Consider the following 25,459-nt stretch of genomic DNA (forward strand, 5'->3'; position numbering starts at 1 on the left):
TTCACAAATATGCAAATCATATGACGTTTTGACAGCAAACTAGTCGTCATTTAAAGAAGCTCCACTTAAGAGCCTTAGGTGGAAACCCATTAAAAATTATGCTACCCACTTGTTATTCTCATGTGAGAAAATAATAAGACTTCCTCCAAAAGCATGTGCTGATTAGGGGATTTTTATCCACCAATCACCGTCTGACAAGTGGACCAATCAGGTTCCGCCACGTGTCCTTCATGAAGGCCAATAGGAGCCTGCCACGTGTCAATCACAGATACGTCCTCTACGGACCAATTGAGACACGCCACGTGTCCACCCATGCCAAATGGGAAAACCGGCCAACAAGGCCCAATCCTGTTTAGAGGCCCGGTCAGCCCTAGGTTTACCCTAAACCTAGAGAGTGGCACGCTTCTCAAGACTATAAATACTTAATTAATCCTCATTAAAGGGGATCAAGCAATTAATCTCACCTGAAGAACGGAACAGAACAGAAACGTTACGGAACACACTAATAACCGGCTGATCTCGCTAACAAAGCAGATTACCTACATTAAACACTCTCACCTAGAGAGACCTTATTACTTTAATTTCCGTATTAATTACTCCTTAATCAGGTACTAACTTGACCGTTGGAGGCGGAGCTCTCAGGAGTCTCCGTTATTTTGCAGGTACAGGCGTCCGGTTCCAGTCTCGGAATTGTAACTCTCCCGCAGGACATCAGAAAACCCCGAAACATTTGGCGCCGTCTGTGGGGAGAGTACTTCAGAGATGGCATCCAAGTCTGTACCGACTCCTGAAGAGAGGCGTCCCCTAAACGACCCTCAAGTTCAGTCGGACCATGACACCGAAAGTGAATTTGAAGTTGAAACTCATACAGCTCCAGACGGGACCCTAAGGGCCCGACGTACCCGTCATACCGAAAGGAGGGAACGGGAGCATCTTCTAACAGGAAGCGAGCCAGCAGGCGCACCGCCTGCTCGGCAACAGCCGACTGATGGGTCTGCTCCCATCACAAGGAACGAACTCATGACCTTCATGAGGGACTTCAAGGGAGAGATTCAAGAGTTGATCAACAAAAAGCCGCCTGCTTCAGTCAAGGAGCAGTCGGCCAAGAAACCCTCCACTTCACAGAAGAGGAAGCCAGTTCAAGGGCGAGAGGCGACTCCTCATCCTAAATCTAGGAAGCGGGAGCCACCTGCCCTTGATTTCACAAAATTCCGTTATCCTACAGGAAATAGGAAACCGGTTCGTCATATTCAGGCGGACGGGTCAAAGCAAACATTCACAGATGCTCGGCTACTGCTAGAGCAGAAGAAGAGTGACCGATTGTCAGAGTCGGCTTCTACTTCAGACTTTCAAGACAGTTTGCGAAATGCCTCGATGAGGCATACTCAGTCGTACCATGAGAGTCAGTCAGGCGGCACCTCCCGTCAATCCGGCTTTCATAGTGCCCAGGCGGTACCAAACTTACCATTTGTGCCGCAACAACAGTATTTTATGCAGCCACCTCCATTTGGTGGACCTGCAGCAAAAAACGTCCAACCTATGGACTGGCAGCTACGGTTGCTTAGACTTGGTGAACAGCCGTCGGCCTTCTCCAAGGAAATTACTGAAGCCGCTCAGCCGGCCAAAGTGAAAAATGTACTAGTAGGCGCCTATGACGGCACTACTAACCCAGAAGACCATCTGATGGCATTCACCAACCTGATGTACCTTCAAGGGTTGGATGATCCCACTTGGTGCAAGTGTTTCCCAGCGACTCTCAAGGGAATCGCACAGCAATGGTTCGGCAACCTGCCGACTGGTTGTGTAAATAGCTTCAGGACGCTTGCTTACTTGTTTGCCTCCAACTTCGCCATGAACATCCCTGCGAAGAAAACGACCCTTGATTTGGGAACAATTCAGGAGGGCGAGAAGGAGGGGCTTCGCTCTTACATCAGGCGGTTCAACCTGATGAGAATACAGATTCAAGGGTTACCGGGTGAGGTAGCTTATACCGACTTTGTTAGAGGTCTCAAAGACGGGTCTACCTTCAAATTTGATTTGGTTCGAAAAAGGGTGGCGACTCTTCAAGAGGCCTTGATTGAAGCAGAAGCCTATATACAGGCGACTGATCTGTGTACGATAAAACAGTCGGACGGGAAAAGGTTCGACAAAAGAGAAGGACGACAGAAACAGTCGTCTAACAAAGATGAGAAAAGAAAAGAGGTCTGGGCGGCTGATTCCTCTAAACAGCCGGCCCAGAAAAAGAAAAAAGAATTCAAACCATACTCCCCAAAGTATGTGTTTAACAAGGATAACCAGTTTATCCTAAAAGAAATAAAGGGACGGATCTCAATTGAGAAGCCGGTCCCCATGAAGGGTTCTGCAAACAACCGGAACCAAGATAAAATCTGTGCTTATCATGATGACGTTGGTCATCACACCAATGATTGCATCAGTCTCATGCGGTACCTAGACCGCCTGGCTGAGCAAGGTGATCTTGACACTTATGTCAAGAAATCTACGGGGAACACTTCCTCAAAAAAGCAGTCGGCCAAAAAGAATCAACAGGCCGACAGCTCCGATACAGATGATGCAGTCGTCTACACCATTGCAGGCGGCTTCTCAGGAGGCGGCCCCACTATTAGGGGCAACAAAGATAATATAAGGCGGTTAGATGTAAATTCCGTTCACCAAGAACGGCCGTCCAAATATACATTTCCTGAGATTGTCATCACTGAAGAGGATCTAGGAGGGGTAAGGGGGCCGCATGACGACCCTCTCGTTATTGAATGTAAAGTGGCCAACCAGAGAGTTGGCTGAATCCTCATAGATACCAGGAGCTCCTCAGATCTCATCAGCAGCAAATGTCTGTCGAAACTAAAATATCAGACGGACTGCATACATCCGGCCTCCAACCCTTTAATAGGGTTTGGAGAAGGAGTCGTCCACCCACTGGGACGAGTAGATTTGCCCATTTGCCTTGGCGAAAAAGGGGAAGGACGACACATGGTAGTCCGGTTCCTAGTAGTAGAGGAACTCTCGGCCTACAACATGATTCTGGGTCGACCAACCCTGAATAATTCCAAGGCTGTTATAATCCCGTCTCTTATGTTGCTCAAGTTTGAGAGGGATAATGGAACAGTCGGCTCCCTAAGGGGAGATCAGAGGATGGCCCGAGAGTGCTATCTCTCGGATGTCAAGCCCACTGTTATGGCCACTGGGTCAAGTGGTGAAAAAACAGACCTTGACAATGTCAAGGAGAGTGCGCCTGTTCAAGAAGCAGGCGGCAAAAAGAGAAAGGCGTCCCAGACAGAGTCCGCAAGAAAAGCGAGAAAATAGCAATCATTGGCAGAGGAGCGGCCGGATGAGTTCCGCCCTCAGCCGGCTGGTGAGCATGCGGACCTGATCTTAGACGACTCACGTCCTGACCGAACAGTCAAAGTTGGGACGACTGCTCTGAGAAACCTTGGTGACGACTTTCACAACCTATTGAAAGAATACAAGGACATCTTTGAATTTGAAGTCCATGAAATGCCAGGCATTAGTCCTGATCTGGCGGTACATAAACTCGCTGTGGATCCGAAAAAGAAGCCGGTACGGCAAAAGAAGCGGAACCATGGCGAAGAAAGAAGTCAGGCGGCAGCCGCCGAAGTTAAAAAATTACTTGATGCAGGGTTCATTCGGCAATGTTACTTCCCAGACTGGGTTGCAAATGTGGTGCTTGTTAAAAAGCCGAATGGCACCTGGCGAATGTGTGTAGACTACACAGACGTAAACAAGGCGTGCCCCAAAGACAGTTACCCTCTGCCTAAAATTGATAACCTGGTCGACTCAACAGTCGGCCATGCCTTGATGAGTTTCATGGACGCCTATTCTGGTTTCCATCAAATTCCCTTATGGAAGAAAGATCAGGAGAAGACGGCCTTCGTCACTGATCAGGGGTTATACTGTTACACGGTCATGCCGTTTGGTCTTAAGAATGCCCCGGCTACCTTCCAACGAATGATAAACACTGTGTTCTTTGATCAGATTGGGAGAAACGTCGAGGCATATATTGATGATATGATTGTCAAGACTAAACTTCAGAAAGATCATCTGACGGACCTCCGAGAAACTTTCGCCACACTCAGGCGGCACCATGTCATGCTCAATCCCAAGAAATGTGTATTTGGAGTTGAGTCTGGGAAATTTCTCGGATTCCTTATCAATCAGAGAGGAATAGAAGCGAACCCTGAGAAGGTGCAGGCGGTCATTGACATGCAGTCGCCTCGTACCATCCGAGAGGTTCAGAAGTTAACAGGTTGTCTGGCGGCCTTGGGAAGATTTCTAAGCCGATCAGGCGACAAATGCCTATACTTTTTCCAGGCAATTAAGAAAAAGGCAAGGTTTGAATGGGGGCCTGATGCTGAGGCCGCCTTCCAGAAATTAAAAGTTCACTTGCATTCCTTGCCGAGGCTGGTCAGCCCTTTGCCCAAAGAGGTTCTCTACATGTACCTGGCCGTCTCTGATCATGCGTTAAGCGCTGTTCTCCTTGCTGAAAGGGACGGCAGTCAGCACCCGGTCTATTTTGTCAGTCACGTACTGAAAAATGCCGAGTTGAGGTATCCCCTAGTGGAGAAATTTGGTCTTGCCCTCTTCATGGCTGTTAAAAAATTGAAGCCCTACTTTTTGGCACATACAGTCGTCGTGTATACAGACCAACCTATCAAGCGGCCGCTGACCATCATGGAGTCGTCAGGACGAATGATCAAATGGGCCATAGAAATACAGAGCCTCGAAGTTACTTTCGAGCCTAGAAAAGCAGTAAAGGGGCAAGCCTTTGCTGACTTTATTGTAGAGATGACTCGTCCTCCTGACTCTCAAGTTCCAGACCAAGTATGGAAGGTATATGTGGACGGAAGCTCTACTTCAAATGGTTGTGGAGCAGGCGTCGTATGTCAATCTCTAGAGGGCGACAGGTTCGAGTATGCTCTACGCTTCAGTTTTCAGGCTTCAAACAATGAGGCAGAATATGAAGCTTTACTAGCCGGGATCCGCATGTGCAAGGCGGCAGGGGCAAGAAAAATAGACGCCTGTTCTGATTCACAATTGATAGTGAGTCAGTACAATGGCGAATACGAAGCAACCCATCCGGCCATGATCAAGTATTTACAGGCGGTCCGACAAGCAGTCGGCTCCCTTGAGGATTTCCATCTGATCCAAGTGCCGAGATCAGAAAACAACCAGGCGGATGCACTGTCAAAATTAGCATCATCCGCCTCCTCTGATACTCCTCGAACTATTTTTTGGGAAGTAATGGAGAAGAGAAGCATCGAGGAAAACCCTATTGGAGTCCTAGACAGAAGCTCAACCTGGATGGATTCAATCTGGGCATATCTGACAAACGGTACACTACCGGATGATCCTCAACAGGCGGCAGCACTGAAAAACCGAGCCACTTGTTTTGAAATGATTAAGGGAGAACTTCACAAGAGGGGGTACCTTCAACCCTTCTTAAAGTGTGTTACTCCTGAAAAGGGACGAGAGATACTAGATGATCTTCACTCTGGTTACTGTGCTTCTCATATAGGTGGTAGGATACTTGCTCAAAGGGCAAGGCGGCAGGGCTACTTTTGGCCTACTTTGGAAGCAGATGCAATGGAGATGGTGAAAAAATGTGACAAGTGCCAAAGGTTTGGCAAACTAATTCACCGTCCGGCTACTGACCTCACTACCATTCACAGCCCACTACCATTTGCTAAGTGGGGCATGGACATTCTTGGTCCATATACGCTTGCTACAGGCGGCAGAAGGTACATACTTGTTGCCATTGACTACTTCACTAAATGGGTAGAGGCGGAGGCGGTAAAGGGAATCAAGACGAAGGATGTAATTTCATTCATTTGGAAAAATGTCATCACTCGGTTCGGGGTTCCCATGTCTATGGTTTTTGATAATGGTCCCCAATTTGAGACGCCTGTTCTCAAAAGCTGGTTGGGAGACCAAGGAATTGCAAACTACTTTGCATCTGTCGGCCGTCCACAAGCAAACGGCCAGGTAGAAGCCTTTAATAAAATCATCTCAGACGGTCTCAAGAAAAAGATTGAACGAGCAGGCGGCCTATGGGCAGATGAACTACCACATGTTCTTTGGGCCAATAGGACGACTGAAAAAGGGGCGACTGGAGAAACTCCTTTCCTCCTAACTTATGGTGCGGAAGCTGTTCTTCCAATAGAACACTACGAGCCAAATCTTCGAGTAATGCTATATGACGAAGAGGCAAACTGGGAAGCCATGCGCCTGGCATTAGACTCACTTCCTGAAAAGAGGGGCAATGCTGTCTTGCGCCATGAGATCTATCGCCTGAGAATGACTAGATCATACAACAAAAAAGTACACAGGCGTCCACTCAAAGTAGGGGACTTTGTACTTAGAAAAATGGAAGCAGTTGGTAGGGCTAATGAGTCTGGCAAACTAACTCCCAACTGGGAAGGACCCTACCGAATCTATGAGGAAGTCAGGGACGGTACCTACCGTCTGGAAACACCAGACGGACAACCGTTGCCTCGAACTTGGAATGTAGATAATCTTAAAAAATATTTCTTCTAAATGATGTAAAGTAAAGAGCTACTTAATAAAAGTTTGCACTTACTATTCAATTTTGTATTACGAGGGGCATGCCGTCTGTACCTTTACAGTCGGCTACTCTCCATTGAGTTTTTCACTCTATCTTCAGAAGGGGCATGACGTCTGTACCTTTACAGACGGCTACTCTCCATTGGGTATTTTACTCGCAATACTTAGCTAAAAAGATTAGGGCCTGGCCGACCCTGTGCCTAACAGGCGGCTACCCTCTTTTTATTTAGCACCAACGTTCACCAAGAACTTACCAAGGCCACAGGCCGAATGATCAGACCAGGCGCCAAGCCAACTGATCAAATCTACAAAACTAATACGACCTGTCCCAACATCATAGCAGGCGTCTGACGGCATCCCTCCGGATGAAATTCGTCGCAGAGAGCAGCTCCCTTTTGGGTGGAACATTGTTCTATAAACTAATTACACGGCACCTATACGACTGTCCCCAAGGGCAACCACGTAGCCGTTTTTGAGACAAGGATAACTCTATCACTAACCAAACCAGTGGTAGCAGTTGACATCTGAGTCAGATGACTGCCTGTATTACTTGGGATAAATGCAGGGGGTACCTATTGAGTTAATAGCCAACAAACATTGGCGAATCAAGGGGTCTAGTCGGCCTCCGCCGCCCGGTACCTCTACTACTCAATCTAGATTGTGACGAAGACTAAGTAACTCCTATGTTAACTTAATAGTCACTCAGACTTAGTATGGAGCCTAAAGGGTATGAGTCGTCCGCCTGTTTTTTTAACAAACAGGGGCTCTCAACCACTACTCTTGCTAAGTTAACAAATTATGAGTTAAAAGCCAACAACATTGGCAATAAAGGGAAACAACCGGTACCCGCCGCTTGTTATCTTTACTAAATTCCTTGGCGACTAGGTAATACTCTATTTACTTGGTCAGACCACTTTCCTACTTGGTTAAAATTACAAAAAGACAGGCACGCCTGCCTAAAATGGATCCAGACAAAATAGTTCGAATACCGATTGAATAAATGGCCGACTGATCGTCTATCCTGGAAACAGACAACCAGTCGTCCAGGGGCATAGGCGGCGTACTAACTATCCGTACCTGTCTGCAACGTTCGGCCATGTACAACAGTCGGTCTAGTAAACAATGGGATATTAGATATGGAATACTTGGACAAATTTGAAGCAAAACAAAAATTCATTAAAAATAAGCCGGTCATTAAAGACCAGCAAAATATTCAAAGCCCCGGCCCCCTGGCCGGGTAAATTCAAAGCAAACGGCACGCAGGCCGTGGAAAAAATACATTAAGCTTAAGAAGGGGGCAGTTCAGTATTAGCAGCTGCCGCCTGGTCAGCACTCTTCTTGCTGGACTCGGCTTCAGCTGCATCCTTTTTTGATGCCTCACCCCCAAGTGGCACAAGCGCCACAACCGGCTCCTCCTCCTCCAACGCATCTCCCAACGCCTCTTCTTCAGCAGCCGCCAGGATCTCTTGATTATATGTTTCCGAACACTGGCGGTACGTTCTTTCCCAAGAGGCAAAGTCGGCATTGGGGAACAGGCGGCCCCAGGTCATGCGTTGGATTTGAGCAGAGTCTTCCATCATCTCCCGGACGAGCTCTTTCTTCTCTTGCTTGGCCTTTTCCGAGAGCTCTTGGGTAAGACTCTTCTCTTGGCTCACCAGGCGTTCTTTTACGCTGGCCAAGGATTTCTCCATGGCTTCGTAAGAGTACATTTTTTGGCGAAGAGGTTTCAGCTCGACCTTAAGATTTGTGATGGTCGCCTCCAGCTCGTCATTCTTCTTCTGGGCCGCCTCTAACTGAGCCCGAACAACGGCGGTAGCCTGCGCCTGATAATAAAGAATATCAATGGTCAGTACTTCATTTTGGGCAATTTGAAACATTGCCTTATCACAGTTAGAGGCGGCCATAGCTTTTGCAGCCTTTACCTCTTTGTTTTTCCGATCAAGCGGCTTGCGAAGGCCGTTAACTCGGAGCAGGGCCTAAGTACAAAAAAAAACAGGCGTCAGTTTCCAAACAAAAAAGATAACAGGCGTCCTGGAATTCAAATACTCAAAAAGTATACCTCAGCAAGGACCCCTGCAATCCCATCAAGGTCAAGGGTGCCGGCACCCCTGACCGCCTCCCTTTAAGATGGAGGAACTACTTTGATCATTGACTTGGCTACCTCTACCAAGTCAAGCCCCTGAGGGGCGGCTGCATCAAGCGTAAAAAAGCAAGTTAGACCTAGTCAAGAAGGAAGCAAGTGTAAAAGTTTTTACAAGTAATTGTCCATACTTCTAGGCGGCCCCGCCGGGATTTTAGAAGAAGTGGCCGGCTGCTTCTCAGCCGCCACTGTTTTCCTGGAAGACCCAGGAGAGCTTGTAACAGTCGTCCTCCGGGCCTTGGGGTCCGGCTGTTGCGAGGAAGAAGCTCTTGGAGTGCCCGACTGAAAAGAGGAAGAGTTAGTATATGCATAAGACAACTCCTAAAAGAGGAAGAGTTTCGAAGCCTACCAAGGGTGCCCCCTTGTTGGGGGAGTCGGTACAAGACTGTTGCATGAGAGAGGCCCGCAACATGGCCGCCGCAGTCTTGGATGCTGTTATTTTACTCATGGCGTCAGCTGCAAAAAAATAAACAGCAAAGTTAGTAAAGATCCCAAGTAAACAAAGCGTGAAAAAAACAGAGTATTTGTCAGGCCGGCTACCTCTAGAGCACCGACTGCTGAGGCCACAGGCGGCCAAAAAGTACTCGTCATAGAGCCACTTGAAGCTCGGGACGCAGTTTAGGGGTACTTGCTCTCGTACCCCTGAAGTAGAGTTCACCCTAGTCTCTACTTTGAAGAGTCCTTTGTCTAGGATCTCCTGTTTAGCCTTTGCGGGAACAGGCGGCATGCTGCGGCCGCCTGCGAGAAGAGGCGGATCCCTATTCCACTTGTTAAAGCGTTTGTTCAGCTCCGTGTCTGAACCCTCGATGATAAGGAAGGTGTTCCGCCAATCCTTCCATTTGTTCGCCTTACCTCTCGTCATGAGGTAGCCCCTATGACTTGTTAATTGATACCAGCCGGTACCTCCCGACTTAGGGGTCCGGCTGAGATAGTTCATGTGGGCGAAAGCCTCAAAGCTTGGCTCCACCCCGTACATTTCGCACCCGGCCACATAGCCGAGTACGTTTACCCAAGAGTTGGGGGCTAACTGCCATAACCCCAAATCATACCCATCTAAAATCCGCTGAGCAGCCGGATGTAATGGGAAGCGCAGTCCAGCTTTGATGGCCGCCACATAGCAGCCAAAGCAGCCGTCATCATAGCTGGTACCAGCCGGCCAGACGACAGTGTCTTCTGGATCCGGCACGAACAGTAAAAATTCCGGGCCCATTCTGTGGTTAGCTATAAAGCTCTCCACTTCGTCTTGCATGGTTGCGATCCGGCCCCGGGGTACCGTGCAGTAGTAAGGGGTGTTTTCCTCTCTGTAAGAGGCGGACGGCTCCGCCCAATTGTCCCCCTTCTCAACTGCATGAGAAAGCCTCGCCTCTTGAAGGCGGCTGTTCCTTTCTTCTGAGCCTGGAGAAGCGTGGCCAGAAGAGCTGGACTCGGACTCGTCCTCTGACGAGTCCGAAGAGGACGACTCCTCCCCTCTCCCAGAGGGGCCCGCCTCCTCTCCCTTAGAAGGAGCAGGAGGAAAATTAGACATATCAACGGTAAAATGGGAAGGGACCACCTTGACCCCTCCCTCAGAACTGTCGGCTTGGCAGCCGCTTCGTTTCACTTCTACATCTGGCGCCTGGTCAGATGTTTCACTAATGAGCACCCTTTGGGAGGAGCCGTCCGAGTTTGAGATCATAGCAGTCTTTTTTGTTCTGGCCATCACGTTCTGCATAGACACAGATACAGTCGGACTTTGTATAAAGGGCAAAGATGGGTCCAGAAAAGGGCAGGCGGCACTCCTAGTCCTAGATTCAGCCGTCCCCGGTGACCGGCTGATCACTAACTTAGGTCGTGTCGTGTGCTTCCGTGGTGCCATTTCAAAAAACAAAAAGAAAATTAAGAGTAAGAGAACTGAGTTACCTGAACGAGTGACGGTTGATGAAGTTCTGGAAATCCGGTGCAGTCGGCTTGTCAGAACAGGCGGTAGGCAGAAAAGGTCCGATATGTCAGAGCAAGTTCAGGGGTCCGAATGTTCTCGCAAAGTTCTCAAATGTGAAAATGACCGAAGTCAGCACTTCCTTATATAGGCAAAGTGAGAAGGCGAAGGGTCGCTTCCAAATTCAAAATTTGGGCGGGAAAATCTCTCGGCCATTTATAAGGTGACACCTGTAGCAGGCCGTCGCCTGTCACCGTGCGGCACCTGTCACAGGTGACACGTGACCAGTCACGTGTCGCCTGTGAGGGGCAAATGATTAGGGGATTTTTATCCACCAATCACCGTCTGACAAGTGGACCAACCAGGTTCCGCCACGTGTCCTTCATGAAGGCCAATAGGAGCCTGCCACGTGTCAATCACAGATACGTCCTCTACGAACCAATTGAGACACGCCACGTGTCCACCCATGCCAAATGGGAAAACCGGCCAACAAGGCCCAATCCTGTTTAGAGGCCCGGTCAGCCCTAGGTTTACCCTAAACCTAGAGAGTGGCACGCTTCTCAAGACTATAAATACTTAATTAATCCTCATTAAAGGGGATCAAGCAATTAATCTCACCTGAAGAACGGAACAGAACAGAAACGTTACGGAACACACTAATAACCGGCTGATCTCGCTAACAAAGCAGATTACCTACATTAAACACTCTCACCTAGAGAGACCTTATTACTTTAATTTCCGTATTAATTACTCCTTAATCAGGTACTAACTTGACCGTTGGAGGCGGAGCTCTCAGGAGTCTCCGTTATTTTGCAGGTACAGGCGTCCGGTTCCAGTCTCGGAATTGTAACTCTCCCGCAGGACATCAGAAAACCCCGAAACATGTGCCATGGTAAGTATGAGCATTGTTCATCAATCGGCATTATTATGATTACCATAGGCGGCATTCGCAACAACAAGCATGGACTGGAAGTATAGCATCAAGTATAAGGTGTTTGACAACACGGTCGCAAAACCGCCAGCCCAATCCGAGCCATCAAACAGCCGGTGATTAATAAGGATAGTCTCAAGAAAGCTAAATGAATTTGAAGAGATGGCGTTTGTGTAACACTCCTAAAGCCGACTGCGGTGCTAACAAACAAGTCCTTGTAACCATGAAAGCAGCCGGCATGCTCCACATGTAAGCTCAAGCTAAGTATCATGAGCAAACGGCAGTATAACAAACGGCACTCCAAAAACAAGCAACTCTAAATGCTGAGTCAAATGAGTTCGTGTGTATGTACAAAGTAGGCGGCTAGGCGGCTGTATGAATGTAGGGGAAGCAAGAGCGTGAGTGTTCGTTATGCATTGCTGAATACGCAAGAATAGGCGGCCCTCTTGCCATCCCAAACCAAGTTATACGGCAATTAAAACAGCCGGCATTTGTTGAATGACCATCTGCTAATAATTGGCAAGAACGTTACGGAACAGCCGGCACACCACGGCAAAACCAGTCGGCCTTATCACCAATGGTATTACTTGCCGAGCTTACTCAATTGCTAAGAACAGACGGCCATGGGCTACAAGCCGGCTTATCAGATTGTATCACCAGCTAGGCACCCTCATAATCAAACATTACACTCGGCATACAATGAGTGTGTATGGCTAGAGTTTTTCCATATATATATACGGTTAATGCCAGCTCACGAAACCGATGTGGCACCTTCCTTGGCTCAAAGCAGGCGTCTATAATTCCAGCTCTTGATCTCAGGATCGACATTGGTCCTAAAGGGAGAACTTTGCACTAAAGTTCGAGCATGGACAGGAGGGAGTTGGACATATCGGAAACTATCCGAACGTGAGACAAGAGCGCCTTCAACCATACCCGCATCCAACCATGGAGGCAGGTACGCTCTAAGAACTCGAGTTCTTAGTGCCAGGTGCAATAAGTACGCCATTTCCAAGCGTCCTTGTGAAGCGTGCGTCATCTCTTGTCTGAATTGAAGGCATCTCAATTACTACCTAAGGCCTCTCCGACCTTGGTTTACGTCTGATTCAATTCTCCCTGGCTTCCTTCCACCACAGAGCAAGCCAGTTTTCATCGGTTGGTGTGTTCCATAGTCTAGTGTTTCCATATAACATAAATAAGAATAAGTGGGACTCATCTCTGAGAGATATGCTTTTTTATGACTAATAATCTTTAAAGAAAGTAGGTCTTCTCTTCCATCAGGGGCATTCCTCAGGAAGCAGCCAGCGCAAGGACGCAAGAGGAAGCGGCCAAGAGGGGCGGCAAGGCGAGGCTTGCTTCGAACCTTGAAAGCAAGAGCTGAAATGACGATTACTTCGAATATCCGCATGGTTTTGGCTCAAGTATACTTTGATGCAAATGAGTTTGGTCCCAGCTTGCATTATCCAAGGGTCAGCCAACATAATCACACAATTCTCACGGCCTGCCGAAAGGAGTAGCGCATGGTCCGGCACCCTCATAAAAACAGCCGGACATTACCTTGGTTTGGCTGTGAGATAAACAAGGCCAACCTTTGAACAGCCGGCACTCAATAGTGACTAGCAAAAATTACATAATCGGCATAAGTTCGGATGGTCGAAGCATTTGAGAGCAGGCGGCATGTCTTGCTCATGTTTGAGATTGGTGGCATGATTGGCTAAACTTGCTCATGTTCTCCCACCCACAGTGAGTCTCAAAGGCTCCTTAAACCCACAAACACAGCCGACATGGGAGAGGCGGCCACATTTGGCCTGGTAGGTTCTACAAACAGGCTGTGGGTGTGTGTACCAACAAGATGCCCAGCTAGCACCATCACAGCCGGCTACGATCATTGTTCAAACCATCAATAATCAGTATGATAATTATTGCAAGCGGCCTCCTAAAAGGATAGCGTCTTCGAGGATAGTCGGCACATCATGGCAAAACCAACTGGCCTTATCACCAACTGTACTACTTGCCTAGCATACCAACTCCACCAATGGAAACATGTGGCCTATAGCCCATCTCCCAGCCATATTGTGTTGAACAATGACTATCAAATGCTGCCAACAAAAACCGAGCATGGTTGCTATTGGCAGTAGCCGCATATTGCAAGCAAGGCCGGGATCATCAAGCAAATTATCATGATCACGCATCCTGGTTTCGAAGCTGAAAGGGTTGGATGTCTTGCCAAATAAGCTGCATACCGAATGTATGGTGGTATGATTATCGTGTTTTCATAGCTTTGCCTTAGGCTACCACTATCATTATTATGATTATTTAAAAAAAAACAAAAAAGAGAGAAGAAATTTTTGGGAAAGCCGCCTACACGCATGATCACTTAAGACTAAGTACGAGCTTACCTCAGAAATATTGCCTAAGGTTAGTAAAACCGGCTGTTTAGGCAGCACCCTATTGAAGACCGTCTTCCTTCGTGGATTACCTCCACTTATTTGTATGGCAATTTATCAATCAAGAGTCAGGCGGCATGAATAGTCGTCGGCCCTCTATACAACGAAGTCTTGTAGCTTGAGCACCAATTAAGATCTTCAATCATCATCATCGTTGTTAAAGTTCAAGCGGCACCCTGATCTGGTCGGCTGAGTGTTAATAGCTTGAGTACTCGACCACATGTATATGGGCAAAGAAACCTTCTAAAATGACATGAGTAAATACAAAGTAGGGATAGATGGAAATAGACAGCAAGGTCACTAACCACATAAAAACAAGTCTAGCATGACCACCTGTCCCCATTCGAAGAAAGTAGAGTCATCAATCAAAGAAGGAGGCGTCCCAACGTCATCCACCCTCCATGGAAGGGAACTAACCTATCCTCAGAGGGGCATGCCACCTGTACCTTTACAGTCGGCTACTCTCCATTGAGTATTTTACTCTATCTTCAGAGGGGCATGACGTCTGTACCTCTACAGTTGGCTACTCTCCATTGAGTATTTCACTCTATCACTAGAGGGGCATGCCGCCTGGACATACAGTCAGCTACTCTCCATAGAAGATGGCCGACTAGTTCCAAAACAGACGGCCACCCTCCTATACTTAGCTAAAAAATGATCAGGGTCTGGCCAACCCTGTGCCTAAACAGGCGGCTACTCTCCACGAACTAAACCAGTGGTAGTAGTTGACATCTGAATCGGATGACCGCTTGTATTACTTGGGATAAATGCACGGGGTACCTCTTGAGTTAATAGCCAACAAACATTGGCGAATCAAGGGGTCTAGCCGGCCTCCGCCGCCTGGTACCTCTACTACTCAAGCAGGAGTGACGGCGACTGAGTAACACCAACGTTGACTCATAGTCACTCCCTCAAACTTGGTATGGAACCTAAAAGGTTTGAGTAGATCGCCTGTTTTTTGGCAAACAGGGGCACTCAAACCACTTCCTACTGGGTTACCACTCCTTGGGTTAATAGCCAACAAACATTGGCGAATCAAGGGGATCAGCCGCCCTCCGCCGCCTGGTACCTCTACTACTCAAGCTTGAGTGTGACGGAGATTGAGTAACTCCCATGATAACTCATAGTCACTCTCTCAAACTTAGTATGGAGCCTAAAAGGTATGAGTCGCCCGCCTGTTTTTAGCAAACAGGGGTTCTCAACCACTACTCCTGCAAGGTTAACAACCTTTGAGTTAATAGCCAAGCAAAACTTGGCAAATCAAGGGGACTATCCGGCCTCCGCCGCCTGGTTTCCCTACTACTCAAACAAAATAGGCAGTGACTGACTAACCGCAAGGTTAACCAGTCGCCCTCCTTAGTACGGAACCTAAAAGGTATGAGAGGTCTGCCTGTTTATTTGGCAAACAAGGGCTCTCGACCACTATTCCTACTAGATCTAACAGAAGCTACCGCCCAGGCATAGCTACTCTGGCCAGGCGTCCCGTTCACAGAAACAGACGGCCTGTCCCCATCAAACTTGGTGAAATTCATCAAATATTGTGAAACCATGCCAAAACATTTTAGCGCAGCTTTAGTTAATAGCCAAGCAAAACTTGGCAAATAAAGGGGGTCAGCCGACCTAAGTCGCCTGATTCTTCTACTACTCATACCCAAGTGATGGAGACCGGGGAACCCCAAGGTTACCTCATAAGTCACTCAACCAACCTAGTACGAAACCTTAAAGGTATGAAGAGTCCACCTGTTTTTTCGCAAACAGAGGTACTCGACCACTATTCTTACTAGGTTGGCTATACTTAAAGCTGTCGTCTGTAACCCAACAGGCGTAGCTACTTCGGTTGGATGTCCCGTCTGACGCCTGCTTCTATGCAGCCACCAAAGCAGACGACCAGCCATCCCCCAACGAAATAAACTAAGTACCAAACTTAGTATATTGAATCAAAAGAGGCCAACGGCCGAATAATGCTAAATGCTTACCCCTTGTGCAATAGTTGACAGTCCACCTTGATTAGGGGATTTTGCTCCTACCAATCGGAATGCGCCACGTGGGCCAATCAGGTCCTGCCAAGTGTTCCCCTAGATGGAACTGTCAGGGCTTGCCACGTGGCACGCGATTATTCGTCCACCTTGGACCTGTTATGTCATGACATGTGGCATACTCCATGCCTAATGGAGAAACCGGCCACCCAGGCCCAACTTCCGAGGGAAGCCCAATCGGCCCTAGGTTAACCTAAACCTAGGATGGGCACGTTTCCCAAGGTTATAAATACCTCCCTTAATGCTCATTAAGGGGGATTACGAAAAAACACATTAATTACACACAGTAATATCCGGCTGATCTCGCTAACAAAGAAGATTACCTACATTAAACACTCTCACCTAGAGAGACCCAATCACTTTAATTTCCGCATTAATTATTCCTTAATCAAGTACTAACTTGACCGTTGGAGGCGGAGCTCCAAGGAGTCTCCGTTATTTTGCAGGTACAGGCGTCCGGTTCCAGTCTCGGAATTGTAACTCTCCCGCAGGACATCAGAAAACCCCGAAACATTTGGCGCCGTCTGTGGGGAGAGTACTTCTGAGATGGCATCCAAGTCTGTACCGACTCCTGAAGAGAGGCGTCCCCTAGACGACCCTCAAGTTCAGTCGGAACATGATACCGAGAGTGAATTTGAAGTTGAAGCTCACACAGCTTCAGACGGGACCCTAAGGGCCCGACGTACCCGTCATACCGAAAGGAGGGAACGGGAACATCTTCAAACTGGAAGTGAGCCAGCAGGCGCACCGCCTGTTCGGCAACAGCCGACTGATGGGTCTGCTCCCATCACAAGGAACGAACTCATGACCTTCATGAGGAACTTCAAGGGAGAGATTCAAGAGTTGATCAACAAGAAGCCGCCTGCTCCAGTCAAGGAGCAGTCGGCTAAGAAACCCTCCACTTCACTAAAGAGGAAGCCAGTTCAAGGGCGAGAGGCGACTCCTCATCCTAAATCTAGGAAGCGGGAGCCACCTGCCCTTGATTTCACAAAATTTCGTTTTCCTACAGGAAATAGAAACCCTGTTCATCATATTCAGGCGGACGGGTCGAAGCAGACATTCACAGACGCTCGGCTACTGTTAGAGCAGAAGAAGAGTGACCGATTGTCAGAGTCGGCCTCTACTTCAAACTTTCAAGACAGTCTGCGAAATGCCTCGATGAGGCATACTCAGTCGTATCATGAGAGTTAGTCAGGCGGCACCTCCCGTCAGTCCGGCTTTCATAGCGACCAGGCGGTACCAAACTTACCATTTGTGCCGCAACAACAGTATTTTTTGCAGCCACCTCCGTTTGGTGGACCTGCAGCAAAAAACGTCCAACCTATGGACTGGCAGCTACGGTTGCTTAAACTTGGTGAACAGTCGTCGGCCTTCTGCAAAGAAATTACTAAAGCCGCTCAGCCGGCCAAAGTGAAAAATGTACTAGTAGGCGCCTATGACGGCACTACTAACCCAGAAGACCATCTAATGGCATTCACCAACCTGATGTACCTTCAAGGGTTGGATGATCCCACTTGGTGCAAGTGTTTCCCAGCGACTCTCTGATGTGGATCAAGAGGGAGATTCTTTTGAAGAGCCAATCATATTGGTTTTAAGGCCAATAGGGTTCGAGCTTGGAGCAAAGAATCAAGAATGGTTAACATGCGCAGCCATTGAAGAAGAAGTCAAGGACCAGTTGGGTTCCGACGACAACAGCGGTGGCGACGCGCCGATCTGGGTGCCACGCGCCGGCTTCCTAGCTCCGGCCTGAGTCCAGCTACACGGTGGTGGGGCGCGTGTCGAGGATGGAGGCGCGTGAGGTGGTAGTTCGGCGGCAGTACAAAAAGAAAGATTTTCTTTACTTAGTTTTTTCTAGAGTTTTGCTTGCAAGTTTTTACCTTTCACTTGAAAGGGTTTTTCTTGGTTTAAGCAATTAGGATAAGTTTATTTTTCTGTCATTTAGTTGCTATAAACTTCATAAGGTGATTAGGAAAGTTTTTAGTTAGTTAGAGTTTGATTAGGAATAAACTACCTAGCAATCTTATCTTTGATAGGATTGAAATTCTATCTTATGTAGGATTATTAGAATCCTATCTAGGTTAGATCTTCTACTTCTAGGAGGACTAGGAGACCTCTTTTGAGGCTTTTAAAAGCTTATTTTCGTGGCTTTGAAGAACATATCAAAACCAGAAAATTTAATACAAGTTTATTGTTTGTTTTGCTTAATTGCTTACAAATTCTTTTGCTAGTTTTCAATTCAAGGAGTTGGTTGAAGATTAGAACATTAAACACTTAGTGTCTAGGAGTAGGCTAAGAGTTTAATCTCAAAATAATTAGCGTCCAGGAGTGGGTTAATTAATTTGGGGATTCGAATCATAAGTTTCAGGAGTGATCTTGTGAGGAGAAATATCGGTTCGTTTTTATTCAATCTTAAAGAAATCCTTCAAGATTGGATCGTTACTTCAAGATTGTGGATTTTCTAAAATCTTGACTAAACAAGGGGTTAGAATCCACATCAAATTGGTATCAGAGCTTGTGTGATACCACATCAAATTGGTATCAGATTTCAGGGGTTTTTGATCGTTCAACACTTCGTTCATCAAATCGCACTTGTTCTCGGATAACCAGTTTTTCTGTCAACTTCAGAAGGCTCGTTCTCCTTCGTTACAAAGTCTTTTCAGGTGATTCTTTTTTTGATTTTGGGTGAAATTTTGTCTACTTTCTGCCTGTGAAATTTCGGAATTTTTCGAGTTCGTGTGCTATTAAACTGGACTGTTTTCCGCAACTGTGTCAGTTTTGGTCCGATTTAATACTTACTGCTCTTTGTGTGCGATTTTCTTCCAAGTTGTGTTGCGATTTTTGAGGGTTATTCCTGTGTGTTTTGGGGTCTTTTAAGTCTGTTTTTGTCTTATAATTATGGAGGAAGCTTTGAGCAAATCTATGGATGAATTTGCAAAGTTACTTCAAGGTCATAAAAAGAAGAAAAAACATGAAGATGATAACGTAGATTTTGGCTTTGGTAACAAACATATGCTTATGGAGCGACTGAATTTACATGAAGAAATTATTTTTCAAGGTCAACAAGATAGTTTGTTTCATACTCGATGCAAAGTTGTTGATAGAACTTGTAGGGTGATCATTGATAGTGGTTCGTGTACCAATGTAGCGTCTACAGAGATGGTTACTAAACTCCAACTTCCTACAAGAGATCATGAAAAACCATATAAGTTGGGTTGGCTAGATAATTCTATGGGTTTTCATGTAGAACAACAAGCTTTGGTGAATTTCTCCATTCGCAATTACAAGGAAGAGTTATGGTGTGATATTATTCCTATGAGTGCTTGTCACCTTCTTTTAGGGAGACCATGGCAATTTGATCGACATGTTAAACATGATGGTGTGGCCAACACATATTCGGTCAAGGTGGGAAACAAGAGGTTCAAACTTATGCCTTTAACTATTACTCCATGCCGCGTTAAAGTTAAAGAGATGGAGGAAGATTGTCAAAAGGATAAGGAAGAAGAACATGTAGGTGCTAAAGAGCTCGAAGAAAAGGTGAGTGAAACAATTGATGTTCCAATTGTGTGTGACGTTGTTCAAGATCAGATTATTCATAATGATCTACCAATGGTGGTGTCGGAAAAGGTTTTTGATACTATTGAGGAGCCATTCGTGAATCAAGATAATAATTTAATGGTTTCTTTAGAAGTGGTGGATTCATTAGGCATGCATAAAGAGAAGAAATTGTTAGTCATACATGAGAAAAATATCATGAAGCCTAAAGTGTTCTTATGGTCAACGTCGAAGACCAAGGACCAATTTGAGAATTGGTTGTTTCTAAAATATTGCCTTGCTCGTGGTGATGTTGTTACATTGCTTAAAATTGCTAGCGTTGAGGTAATAGTTCTTTTGGCTTGTATTCGTCGAATTTGGATGGTTTCATGGAATTGTTCTCCTTACATGGATGATGCGAATTTGAGGACAAATTCTTTTGAAGAGGGGGAGAATGATGTGGATCAAGAGGGAGATTCTTTTGAAGAGCCAATCATATTGGTTTTAAGGCCAATAGGGTTCGAGCTTGGAGCAAAGAATCAAGAATGGTTAACATGCGCAGCCATTGAAGAAGAAGTCAAGGACCAGTTGGGTTCCGACGACAACAGCGGTGGCGACGCGCCGATCTGGGTGCCACGCGCCGGCTTCCTAGCTCCGGCCTGAGTCCAGCTACACGGTGGTGGGGCGCGTGTCGAGGATGGAGGCGCGTGAGGTGGTAGTTCGGCGGCAGTACAAAAAGAAAGATTTTCTTTACTTAGTTTTTTCTAGAGTTTTGCTTGCAAGTTTTTACCTTTCACTTGAAAGGGTTTTTTCTTGGTTTAAGCAATTAGGATAAGTTTATTTTTCTGTCATTTAGTTGCTATAAACTTCATAAGGTGATTAGGAAAGTTTTTAGTTAGTTAGAGTTTGATTAGGAATAAACTACCTAGCAATCTTATCTTTGATAGGATTGAAATTCTATCTTATGTAGGATTATTAGAATCCTATCTAGGTTAGATCTTCTACTTCTAGGAGGACTAGGAGACCTCTTTTGAGGCTTTTAAAAGCTTATTTTCGTGGCTTTGAAGAACATATCAAAACCAGAAAATTTAATACAAGTTTATTGTTTGTTTTGCTTAATTGCTTACAAATTCTTTTGCTAGTTTTCAATTCAAGGAGTTGGTTGAAGATTAGAACATTAAACACTTAGTGTCTAGGAGTAGGCTAAGAGTTTAATCTCAAAATAATTAGCGTCCAGGAGTGGGTTAATTAATTTGGGGATTCGAATCATAAGTTTCAGGAGTGATCTTGTGAGGAGAAATATCGGTTCGTTTTTATTCAATCTTAAAGAAATCCTTCAAGATTGGATCGTTACTTCAAGATTGTGGATTTTCTAAAATCTTGACTAAACAAGGGGTTAGAATCCACATCAAATTGGTATCAGAGCTTGTGTGATACCACATCAAATTGGTATCAGATTTCAGGGGTTTTTGATCGTTCAACACTTCGTTCATCAAATCGCACTTGTTCTCGGATAACCAGTTTTTCTGTCAACTTCAGAAGGCTCGTTCTCCTTCGTTACAAAGTCTTTTCAGGTGATTCTTTTTTTGATTTTGGGTGAAATTTTGTCTACTTTCTGCCTGTGAAATTTCGGAATTTTTCGAGTTCGTGTGCTATTAAACTGGACTGTTTTCCGCAACTGTGTCAGTTTTGGTCCGATTTAATACTTACTGCTCTTTGTGTGCGATTTTCTTCCAAGTTGTGTTGCGATTTTTGAGGGTTATTCCTGTGTGTTTTGGGGTCTTTTAAGTCTGTTTTTGTCTTATAATTATGGAGGAAGCTTTGAGCAAATCTATGGATGAATTTGCAAAGTTACTTCAAGGTCATAAAAAGAAGAAAAAACATGAAGATGATAACGTAGATTTTGGCTTTGGTAACAAACATATGCTTATGGAGCGACTGAATTTACATGAAGAAATTATTTTTCAAGGTCAACAAGATAGTTTGTTTCATACTCGATGCAAAGTTGTTGATAGAACTTGTAGGGTGATCATTGATAGTGGTTCGTGTACCAATGTAGCGTCTACAGAGATGGTTACTAAACTCCAACTTCCTACAAGAGATCATGAAAAACCATATAAGTTGGGTTGGCTAGATAATTCTATGGGTTTTCATGTAGAACAACAAGCTTTGGTGAATTTCTCCATTCGCAATTACAAGGAAGAGTTATGGTGTGATATTATTCCTATGAGTGCTTGTCACCTTCTTTTAGGGAGACCATGGCAATTTGATCGACATGTTAAACATGATGGTGTGGCCAACACATATTCGGTCAAGGTGGGAAACAAGAGGTTCAAACTTATGCCTTTAACTATTACTCCATGCCGCGTTAAAGTTAAAGAGATGGAGGAAGATTGTCAAAAGGATAAGGAAGAAGAACATGTAGGTGCTAAAGAGCTCGAAGAAAAGGTGAGTGAAACAATTGATGTTCCAATTGTGTGTGACGTTGTTCAAGATCAGATTATTCATAATGATCTACCAATGGTGGTGTCGGAAAAGGTTTTTGATACTATTGAGGAGCCATTCGTGAATCAAGATAATAATTTAATGGTTTCTTTAGAAGTGGTGGATTCATTAGGCATGCATAAAGAGAAGAAATTGTTAGTCATACATGAGAAAAATATCATGAAGCCTAAAGTGTTCTTATGGTCAACGTCGAAGACCAAGGACCAATTTGAGAATTGGTTGTTTCTAAAATATTGCCTTGCTCGTGGTGATGTTGTTACATTGCTTAAAATTGCTAGCGTTGAGGTAATAGTTCTTTTGGCTTGTATTCGTCGAATTTGGATGGTTTCATGGAATTGTTCTCCTTACATGGATGATGCGAATTTGAGGACAAATTCTTTTGAAGAGGGGGAGAATGATGTGGATCAAGAGGGAGATTCTTTTGAAGAGCCAATCATATTGGTTTTAAGGCCAATAGGGTTCGAGCTTGGAGCAAAGAATCAAGAATGGTTAACATGCGCAGCCATTGAAGAAGAAGTCAAGGACCAGTTGGGTTCCGACGACAACAGCGGTGGCGACGCGCCGATCTGGGTGCCACGCGCCGGCTTCCTAGCTCCGGCCTGAGTCCAGCTACACGGTGGTGGGGCGCGTGTCGAGGATGGAGGCGCGTGAGGTGGTAGTTCGGCGGCAGTACAAAAAGAAAGATTTTCTTTACTTAGTTTTTTCTAGAGTTTTGCTTGCAAGTTTTTACCTTTCACTTGAAAGGGTTTTTCTTGGTTTAAGCAATTAGGATAAGTTTATTTTTCTGTCATTTAGTTGCTATAAACTTCATAAGGTGATTAGGAAAGTTTTTAGTTAGTTAGAGTTTGATTAGGAATAAACTACCTAGCAATCTTATCTTTGATAGGATTGAAATTCTATCTTATGTAGGATTATTAGAATCCTATCTAGGTTAGATCTTCTACTTCTAGGAGGACTAGGAGACCTCTTTTGAGGCTTTTAAAAGCTTATTTTCGTGGCTTTGAAGAACATATCAAAACCAGAAAATTTAATACAAGTTTATTGTTTGTTTTGCTTAATTGCTTACAAATTCTTTTGCTAGTTTTCAATTCAAGGAGTTGGTTGAAGATTAGAACATTAAACACTTAGTGTCTAGGAGTAGGCTAAGAGTTTAATCTCAAAATAATTAGCGTCCAGGAGTGGGTTAATTAATTTGGGGATTCGAATCATAAGTTTCAGGAGTGATCTTGTGAGGAGAAATATCGGTTCGTTTTTATTCAATCTTAAAGAAATCCTTCAAGATTGGATCGTTACTTCAAGATTGTGGATTTTCTAAAATCTTGACTAAACAAGGGGTTAGAATCCACATCACTCTCAAAGAAATCGCACAACAATGGTTCGGCAACCTGCCGACTGGTTGTGTAAATAGCTTCAGGACGCTTGCTTACTTATTCACCTCCAACTTCGCCATGAACATCCCTGCGAAGAAAACGACCCTTGATTTAGGAACAATTCAGCAGTGCGAGAAGGAGGGGCTTCGTTCTTACATCAGGCGGTTTAACCTGATGAGAATACAGATTCAAGGGTTACCGGATGAGGTAGCCTATACTGACTTTTTCAGAGGTCTCAAAGACGGGTCTACCTTCAAATTTGATTTGGTCCGAAAGAGGGTGGCGACTCTTCAAGAGGCCTTGATTGAAGCAGAAGCCTATATACAGGCGACTGATCATTGTACGGTAAAACAGTCGGACGGGAAAAGGTTCGACAAAAGAGAAGGACGACAGAAACAGTCGTCAAACAAATATGAGAAGAGAAAAGAGGTCTGGGCGGCTGATTCCTGTAAACAGCCGGCCCAGAAAAAGAAAAAAGAATTCAAACCATACTCCCCAAAGTATGCGTTTAACAAAGATAACCAGTTTATCCTAAAAGAAATCAAGGGACGGATCTCAATTGAGAAGCCGGTCCCCATGAAGGGTTCTGCAAACAACCGGAACCAAGATAAATTCTGTGCTTATCATGATGATGTTGGTCATCACACCAATGACTGCATTAGTCTCATGCGGTACCTGGACCTCCTGGCTGAGCAAGGTGATCTTGACACTTATGTCAAGAAATCTACGGGGAACACTTCCTCAAAAAAGCAGTCGGCCAAAAAAATCAACAGGCCGACAACTCCGATGCAGATGATGCAGTCGTCTACACCATTGCAGGCGGTTTCTCAGGAGGCGGCCCCACTATTAGGGGCAACAAAGACAATATCAGGCGGTTAGATGTAAATTCCGTTCACCAAGAACGGCCGTCCAAATATTCATTTCCTGAGATTGTCATCACTGAAGAAGATCTAGGAGGGGTAAGAGGGTCGCATGACGACCCTATCGTTATTGAATGTAAAGTGGCCGACCAGAGAGTTGGCCGAATCCTCATAGATACCGGAAGCTCCTCAGATCTCATCAGTAGCAAATGTCTGTCGAAACTAAAATATCAGATTGATTGCATACATCCGGCCTCCCACCCTTTAGTAGGGTTTGGAGGAGGAGTCGTCCACCCACTGGGACGAGTGGATTTACCCATCCGCCTGGGCGAAAAAGGGGAAGGACGATACATGGTAGTCCGGTTCCTGGTAGTAGAAGAACTCTCGGCCTACAACATGATTCTGGGTCGACCAACCCTGAATAATTCCAAGGCTGTTATAATCCCATCTCTTATGTTGCTCAAGTTTGAGAGGGATAATGGAATAGTCGGCTCCCTAAGGGGAGATCAAAAGATGGCCCGAGAGTGCTATCTCTCGGATATCAAGCCCACTGTTATGGCCACTGGGTCAAGCGGTGAAAAAACAGACCTTGACAATGTCAAGGAGAGTGCGCCTGTTCAAGAAGCAGGCGGCAAGAAGAGAAAGGCATCCCAGACAGGGGCCGCAAGAAAAGAAAGAAAATAGCAATCATTGGCAGAGGAGCGGTCGGATGAGTTCCGCCCTCAGCCGACTGGTGAGCATACGGACCTGATCTTAGACGACTCACGTCCTGACCGAACAGTCAAAGTTGGGACGACTGCTCTGAGAAACCTTGGTGACGACTTTCACAAACTATTGAAAAAATACAAGGACATCTTTGCATTCGAAGTCCATGAAATGCCAGGCATTAGTCCTGATCTGGCGGTACATTAACTGGCCGTGGATCCGAAAAAGAAGCCGGTACGGCAAAAGAAGCGAAACCATGGCGAAGAAAGAAGTCAGGCGGCCGCCACCGAAGTGAAAAAATTACTTGATGCAGGGTTCATTCGGCAATGTTACTACCCAGACTGGGTTGCAAATGTGGTGCTTGTTAAAAATCCGAATGGCACCTGGCGAATGTGTGTAGACTACACAGACTTAAACAAGGCGTGCCC

This window comes from Chenopodium quinoa, unplaced genomic scaffold, assembly GCF_001683475.1.
Source record: "Chenopodium quinoa cultivar QQ74 unplaced genomic scaffold, ASM168347v1, whole genome shotgun sequence".
Taxonomy (NCBI): Eukaryota; Viridiplantae; Streptophyta; class Magnoliopsida; order Caryophyllales; family Amaranthaceae; genus Chenopodium; species Chenopodium quinoa.